This window comes from Mobula birostris, chromosome 6 (assembly GCF_030028105.1).
Source record: "Mobula birostris isolate sMobBir1 chromosome 6, sMobBir1.hap1, whole genome shotgun sequence".
NCBI lineage: Eukaryota > Metazoa > Chordata > Chondrichthyes > Myliobatiformes > Myliobatidae > Mobula > Mobula birostris.
Genome location: NC_092375.1, coordinates 87,815,866 through 87,822,627, shown reverse-complemented (window position 1 = coordinate 87,822,627; position 6,762 = coordinate 87,815,866).

Below are 6,762 nucleotides of genomic sequence, written 5' to 3'. Positions count from 1 at the left end.
GACCATAAGATATAGGAGCAGAATTAGGCCATTTGGCCCATCGAGTCTGCTCTGTCATTTCATCATGGCTGATCCAATTTTTTTCTCAGCCCCAATCTCCTGCCTTCACCTTGTATCCCTTCATGCCCTGACCAATCAAGAATCTATCAACCTCTGCTTCTTGGCCTTCACAGCTGTATGTGGCAATGAATTCCACAGATTCACCGCTCTCTGATTAAAGAAATCCCTCCTTATCTCTGTTCTAAAAGAACGTCCCTCTATCCTGAGGCTGTGTCCTCTGGTCTTAGACTCTCCCACCATAGGAAACATCCTCTCCACATCCACTATATCAAGGCCTTTCACCATTCAGTAGGTTTCAATGAGGTTACTCCTCATTCTTCTGAATTCCAGTGAATACTGGCCACAGCCGTTAAACACTCTTCATATGACAAGCCATTCAATCCTGGAATCATTTTATGAACCTTCTTTGAACTCTCTCCAATTTCCATAATTATCACCCAAAACTCCTCTCAATACTCCAAGTGAGGCCTCACCAGTACTTTGTAAAGTCTCAGCATTATATTCTAGTCCTCTTGAAATCAATACTAACATTGCATTTGCCTTCCTCACCACAGACTCAACTTGCAAATTAACCTCCAGGGAATCCTGCACAAGGACTCTCAAGTCCTTTCACCTCAGAGTTTTGTATTTTCTCTCCATTTGGGAAATAGTCAACCCTTTCATTTCTTCTACCAAAGTGCATGACCATACACTTCCTAACACAGTATTCCATCTGCCACTTCTTTGCTCATTCTCCTAATCTGTCTAAGTCCTCTGTAGCCTATTTCCTCAAAACTACCTGCCCCTCTACCTATCTTCATATTGTCTGCAAACTTTGCCACATAGCCATCAGTTCCATCATTCAAGTCATTGACATATAACGTAAAAAGAATTGTCTCAACATAGACCCCTGTGGAACACCACTAGTCACCGGCAGCCAACTCTTTGCCTCCTGCCAATCAGCCACTGCTTTATCCATGCTACAATCTTTCCTGTAATACCATGGGCTCATAGCTTGTTAAGCAGCCTCGTGTGGCATCTTGTCAAAGGCCTTCTGAAAATCCAAGTATACAACATCAAATGATTCTCCTTTGTCTATCCTGCTTGTTATTTCTTCAAAGAATTCCAACAGATTTGTCAGGCAAGATTTTCCCTTGAGGGAGCTATGCTGACAAAGGCCTATTTTATCATGTGCCTCCAAGTACCTCAAGACCGCATCCTTAATAATCAACTCCAACATCTTCCCAATCACTGAGGTCAGACTAACTGGCCTATAGTTTCCTTTTTTTTTTTTGCCTCTTCCCTCTTGAAGAGTGGAGTGACATTTGCAATTCTCCAGTCTTCCGGAACCATTCCAAAATCTAGTGATTATTGGAAGATCATTACTAATGCCTCCACAATCACTTCAACGACCTTTTTCAGAATCCTGGAGTGTCCACCATCTGGTCCAAATGATTTATCTGCCTTCAGACCTTACAGTTTCCCAGGAACCTTCTCCCTAGTAATGGTAACTTCACACACTTCATGACCCCCGACACCTGGAACTTCCACTATACTACTAATGTTTTCCCCACAGTGAAGACTGATGCAAAATACTTATTCAGTTCGTTCGCCATTTCCCTGTCCCCTATTACTACCTCTCCAGCATCGTTTTCCAGCAGTCCGATATCCACTCTCACATCTCCTTTACACTTTACGTATCTGAAGAAACTTTTGGTATCCGCTTTAATATTATTGGTTAGCTTCCTTCTGTATTCCATCTTTACCTTAGTGACTTTTTGTTACCTCCTGGTGGTTTTTAAAAGCTTCCCAGTCCTCTAGCTTCCCATTAATTTTTGTTCTATTATATGCCATCTCGAGTATTTATTTTGGCTTTGACTTTCCTTGTCAGCCATGGTTGCGTTATCTTTCCTTTAGAATACTGCTTCCTCTTTGATGATGATGATGACGACGACGACGTTGACTCAGGCCTGAGAGGCCAGCGTCGGGCATTTTCATGCCTTACAAGGTGTGGATCAGAAGGCTGTGTGGGGCGCCACTCCTCGCAGAGGTATTTTGCGGTATTTTTTTATTTTACGAGGTTGAGTTGCGAGCTCATGGATGGAAAGCACACTCGGGAGCGGCCCGACTGGATCCGAACCTGGGAACCTCGGCTCGAGTCCAGCGCTTATATCACTGTGCCACCAGCTGACCTTCCTCTTTGGGATGGATATATCCTGTGCCTTCCAAATTGCTTCCAGAAATTTCAGCCATTGCTGCTCTACCATCATCCCTGCCACGGTTCTTTTCCAACCTATTCTGGTCAGATCGTCTATCATCCCTTTTCTCCACTGTAATACCGATACATCTCACTTTACCTTCTCCTTCTCAAATTTCAGGGCGAATTTGCTCACATTATGATCATTTTCCCTTGAGGGTTCTTTGACCTTAAGCTCTCTAATCCATCCACCAACCTGATTTTCCCAATCTACCTGCATATTGAAGTGCCCCGTGACTATTTTTACATTGACTTTTTGGCATGCATTTCCTATCTCCCATTGCAACTTGTAGACCACATACTTAATACTGTTTGGGGGTCTGCATACAACTTCCATCAGGGTCTTTTTATCCTTGTAGTACCTTAGCTCTCACCACAATGATTCAACACCTTCCCCTCTGCCTTCCTGCCAGTCCTTGTGAAACAATGTGTATCCTTGGACATTAAGCTCCCAGCTATAATTTTCTTTCAGTGATGCCTACATCATCATACCTGCCAATCAGTAACTGTGCTGCAAGTTCATCTATCTTATTCTGTATACAGCATGCATTCAAACGTAATACCATCAGTCCTGTATTCATCCTTTTTGATTTGGTCCACCTTTTACATTGCAATTCATCCTGTTGGCTGCAATTTTGCCCCATCATCAGCCTCTCCTCACTACACATTGCCTCTGTTTGTAAACCAGCTACCTCATCTTCAGCACTATCATCTGCCTTTCATAGAAACATAGAAAATAGGTGGAGTAGGCCATTCAGCCCTTCGAGCCTGCACCGCCATTTATTACGATCATGGCTGATCATCCAACTCAGAACCCCGCCCCAGCCTTCCCTCCATACCCCCTGATCCCCGTAGCCACAAGGGCCATATCTAACTCCCTCTTAAATATAGCCAATGTACTGGCCTCAACTGCTTCCTGTGGCAGAGAATTCCACAGATTCACCACTCTCTGAGTGAAGAAGTTTTTCCTAATCTCGGTCCTAAAAGGCTTCCCCTTTATCCTCAAACTGTGACCCCTTGTTCTGGACTTCCCCAACATCGGGAACAATCTTCCTGCATCTAGCCTGTCCAATCCCCTTAGGATTTTATACGTTTCAATCAGATCCCCCCTCAATCTTCTAAATTCCGACGAGTACAAGCCCAGTTCATCCAGTCCTTCTTCATATGAAAGTCCTGCCATCCCAGGAATCAATCTGGTGAACCTTCTTTGTACTCCCTCTATGGAAAGGATGTCTTTCCTCAGATTAGGGGACCAAAACTGCACACAATACTCCAGGTGCGGTCTCACCAAGGCCTTGTACAACTGCAGTAGTACCTCCCTGCTCCTATACTCAAATCCTCTCGCTATAAATGCTAGCATACCATTCGCCTTTTTCACCGCCTGCTGTACCTGCATGCCCACTTTCAATGACTGGTGTATAATGACACCCAGGACTCGTTGCACCTCCCTTTTTCCTAATCGGCCACCATTCAGATAATAATCTGTTTTCCTATTTTTGCTACCAAAGTGGATAACTTCACATTTATCCACATTAAATTGCATCTGCCATGAATTTGCCCACTCACCCAACCTATCCAAGTCACCCTGCATCCTCTTAGCATCCTCCTCACAGCTAACACTGCCACCCAGCTTCGTGTCATCTGCAAACTTGGAGATGCTGCATTTAATTCCCTCATCCAAGTCATTAATATATATTGTAAACAACTGGGTTCCCAGCACTGAGCCTTGCGGTACCCCACTAGTCACCGCCTGCCATTCTGAAAAGGTCCCGTTTATTCCCACTCTTTGCTTCCTGTCTGCCAACCAATTCTCTATCCACATCAATACCTTACCCCCAATACCGTGTGCTTTAAGTTTGCACACTAATCTCCTGTGTGGGACCTTTCCTATAATACTTCTTGCACTTAAATATATACAGCTCATGACACTAGTTACACCATGCTCAACCTTTTGATTTCCTGACTCTGTCTGAGGTCTTACCAACACCTGCCTCCACAACCTCTCCACTAACTGCTCTGGCACTCTGGTTCCCATCCCTCTGGAACTCTAGTTTAAACCCCACCATGCAGCATTAACAAGCCTTCCCACAAGGATATTAGTACCCCTCCAGTTCAGGTGCAGACCATTTCTTCTGTAAAGGCCCCACCTTCCCTGGAAGAGAGCCCAGTGATCCAAAAATATTATGCCTTCCCTCCTACATCAAGCTCCTCAGCCACTTGTTAAACTGCACAGTCCTCCTATTTCTGAACTCACTAGACATGGCCCGGGTGGCAATCCTTCCCTTTAATTTAGCCCCCAACTCCCTGAACTCCCCATACAGAACCTCGTCATTCATCCTTCTCATGCCATTGGTACCTATATGGACCATGACTTCTGACTGTTCACGCTCCCAATTAATGACACTGGGGCCTCGATCCGAGATATCCCAGACCCTGGCACTCAGAAGGCAACGTACCACCCGGGGATCTTGTTCTCACCCACTGAACCTCCTGTCCATTCCCCTAACTAACAAATCCCCTATCACCACAGTGTGCCCCTTCTCCCTCCTTCCCTTCTGAGTCACAGAGACAGACTCAGTGTCAGAGATCCGACCACTGCAACTTTCCTCTGTTAGGTCATCCCCCCCGACAGTATCCAAAGTGTTGTTGAGGGGTACTCTGCACTGGCTCCTTAACCCCTTTCCCCTGCCTGACTGTCACTCAGTTTCCTGTGTCCTGCACCTTGGGTGTAACTACCTCTCTCCATGTTCTATCTATCACCACCTCAGCCTCCCAGCTGATCCAGAGTTCATCCAGTTCCATCTCCAACTCCTTAATGTGAATTGTTAGAAGCTGCAGCCAGATGCACTCCTCACAGTTGTAGTCGTCAGGGACACCGGATGTCTCCCCACCTTCCACATCCCACAAGAGGAGAATTCCGCTATCCTGCCTGGTATCTCTACTGTGCTAGTTGAGCAGGAGGAAAGAAAAAAAAACTTAATCTTGAGCTTTTTTTTCCTTTGCTTTCTCTGACTGAAGTGTCTCTTCACGGAAGCCTTGAAGAGCTAAAGCCTCAAGATCACTGCTCTGACCCTGGCCACTGCAACAATGTACTACCACCCTCTGGCTTCTCCAGAAAGCCAATGTCTAATCCAATTTCCTACCTCATCTTGAATGCCAAGCAACAGAACATTCTTAAACAACCTCCCATGCGGGACCTTTTCAAGTGCCTTGCTAATGTCCATGCAGACAACATCCATGTCTTGCCTACATCCACTTTCCCAGTAACTTCCTCGAAAAACTTTGATTGGTTAGACATGACCTACCATGCAAAAAGTCACATTGACTACCTCTAATCAGTCCTTGTCTATCCAAATACTCATATATTTGGTCCCTCAGAATACCTCCCACTACTGCCGTCAGGCTCACGGGCCTACAATTTCCTGGTTTATTCTTCAATGCTTTCAAAAAGAACAGGACATTAACTGTCCTTCATCTTCCTGGCACCTCAGCCAGGGTTAAGGATGTTTTAGGGAACTTTATTTCAAGGGGAATAGAATATAAAAGCAAAGAGATAATGCTGAGACTTTAAGACACTAGTTGGGTCTTCAAACAAGGAGTGGAGACTTAGGCTCCAGCCTGACCTGGAATTCCCTCACACCCCTGTTTCTAAACACTAACCTGTCCCCTTGCTCCCCTCTCTGTCTCTAAAACCATCCTTATGAACTTAAAAACCATTGTAACTGTTTAACTTTAAAATCAAACAAACCTGAGTGCAACTCAATGGAGTTTGTAGCTCAACGCCATCTTGGATTCATCACATGGTGACACCACTCAGCTTTAGCACTAAGTTCCGTTAGACTGTAAATTAGTGAGAGGCAAATGCAACTCTTACAGGCCACCCCCAAGTTATAGGCTATTCATAGATAAAATGAAATTATTATATTCAAAACTTTAGGTACTTACAAACATTTCTTCCTACAAATGGCAGAACTAATTTGGTTCCCTCCCCCGTTTAAATAATTGTCCATTCTTACAGACTGATGTGCTTTTGATGTTGTCCTTTAGAATTGCACTTACGACCGTGAGGTTAAGCACAGCTCCAATGCCATATTTAAGTTTGCTGACAACACCCCTGTGGTGGTGGTGATGAATCAGCATACAGAGGGGAGATTGAAAATCAGGCTGAGTGGTGCCACAACAACCTCTCACTCAATGTGAGCAAGACCAAGGAGCTGACTATTGACTTCAGGAGGAGGAAAGCAGAGGTCCACGAGCCAGTCGCCAGAGGATCAGAGGTGGAGAGGGTCAACACTTTAACTGCCTCAGTGTTATCACCTCAGAAGATCTGTCCTGGACCCAGCATGTAAATGCCAATACAAAAAAAGCATGGCAGCACATCTACTTTCTTATAAGTTTGCAAAGATTTGGCAAGATATTGAAAACTTTGATAAACTTCTATAGATGTGCGGTGGAGAGTATATTGA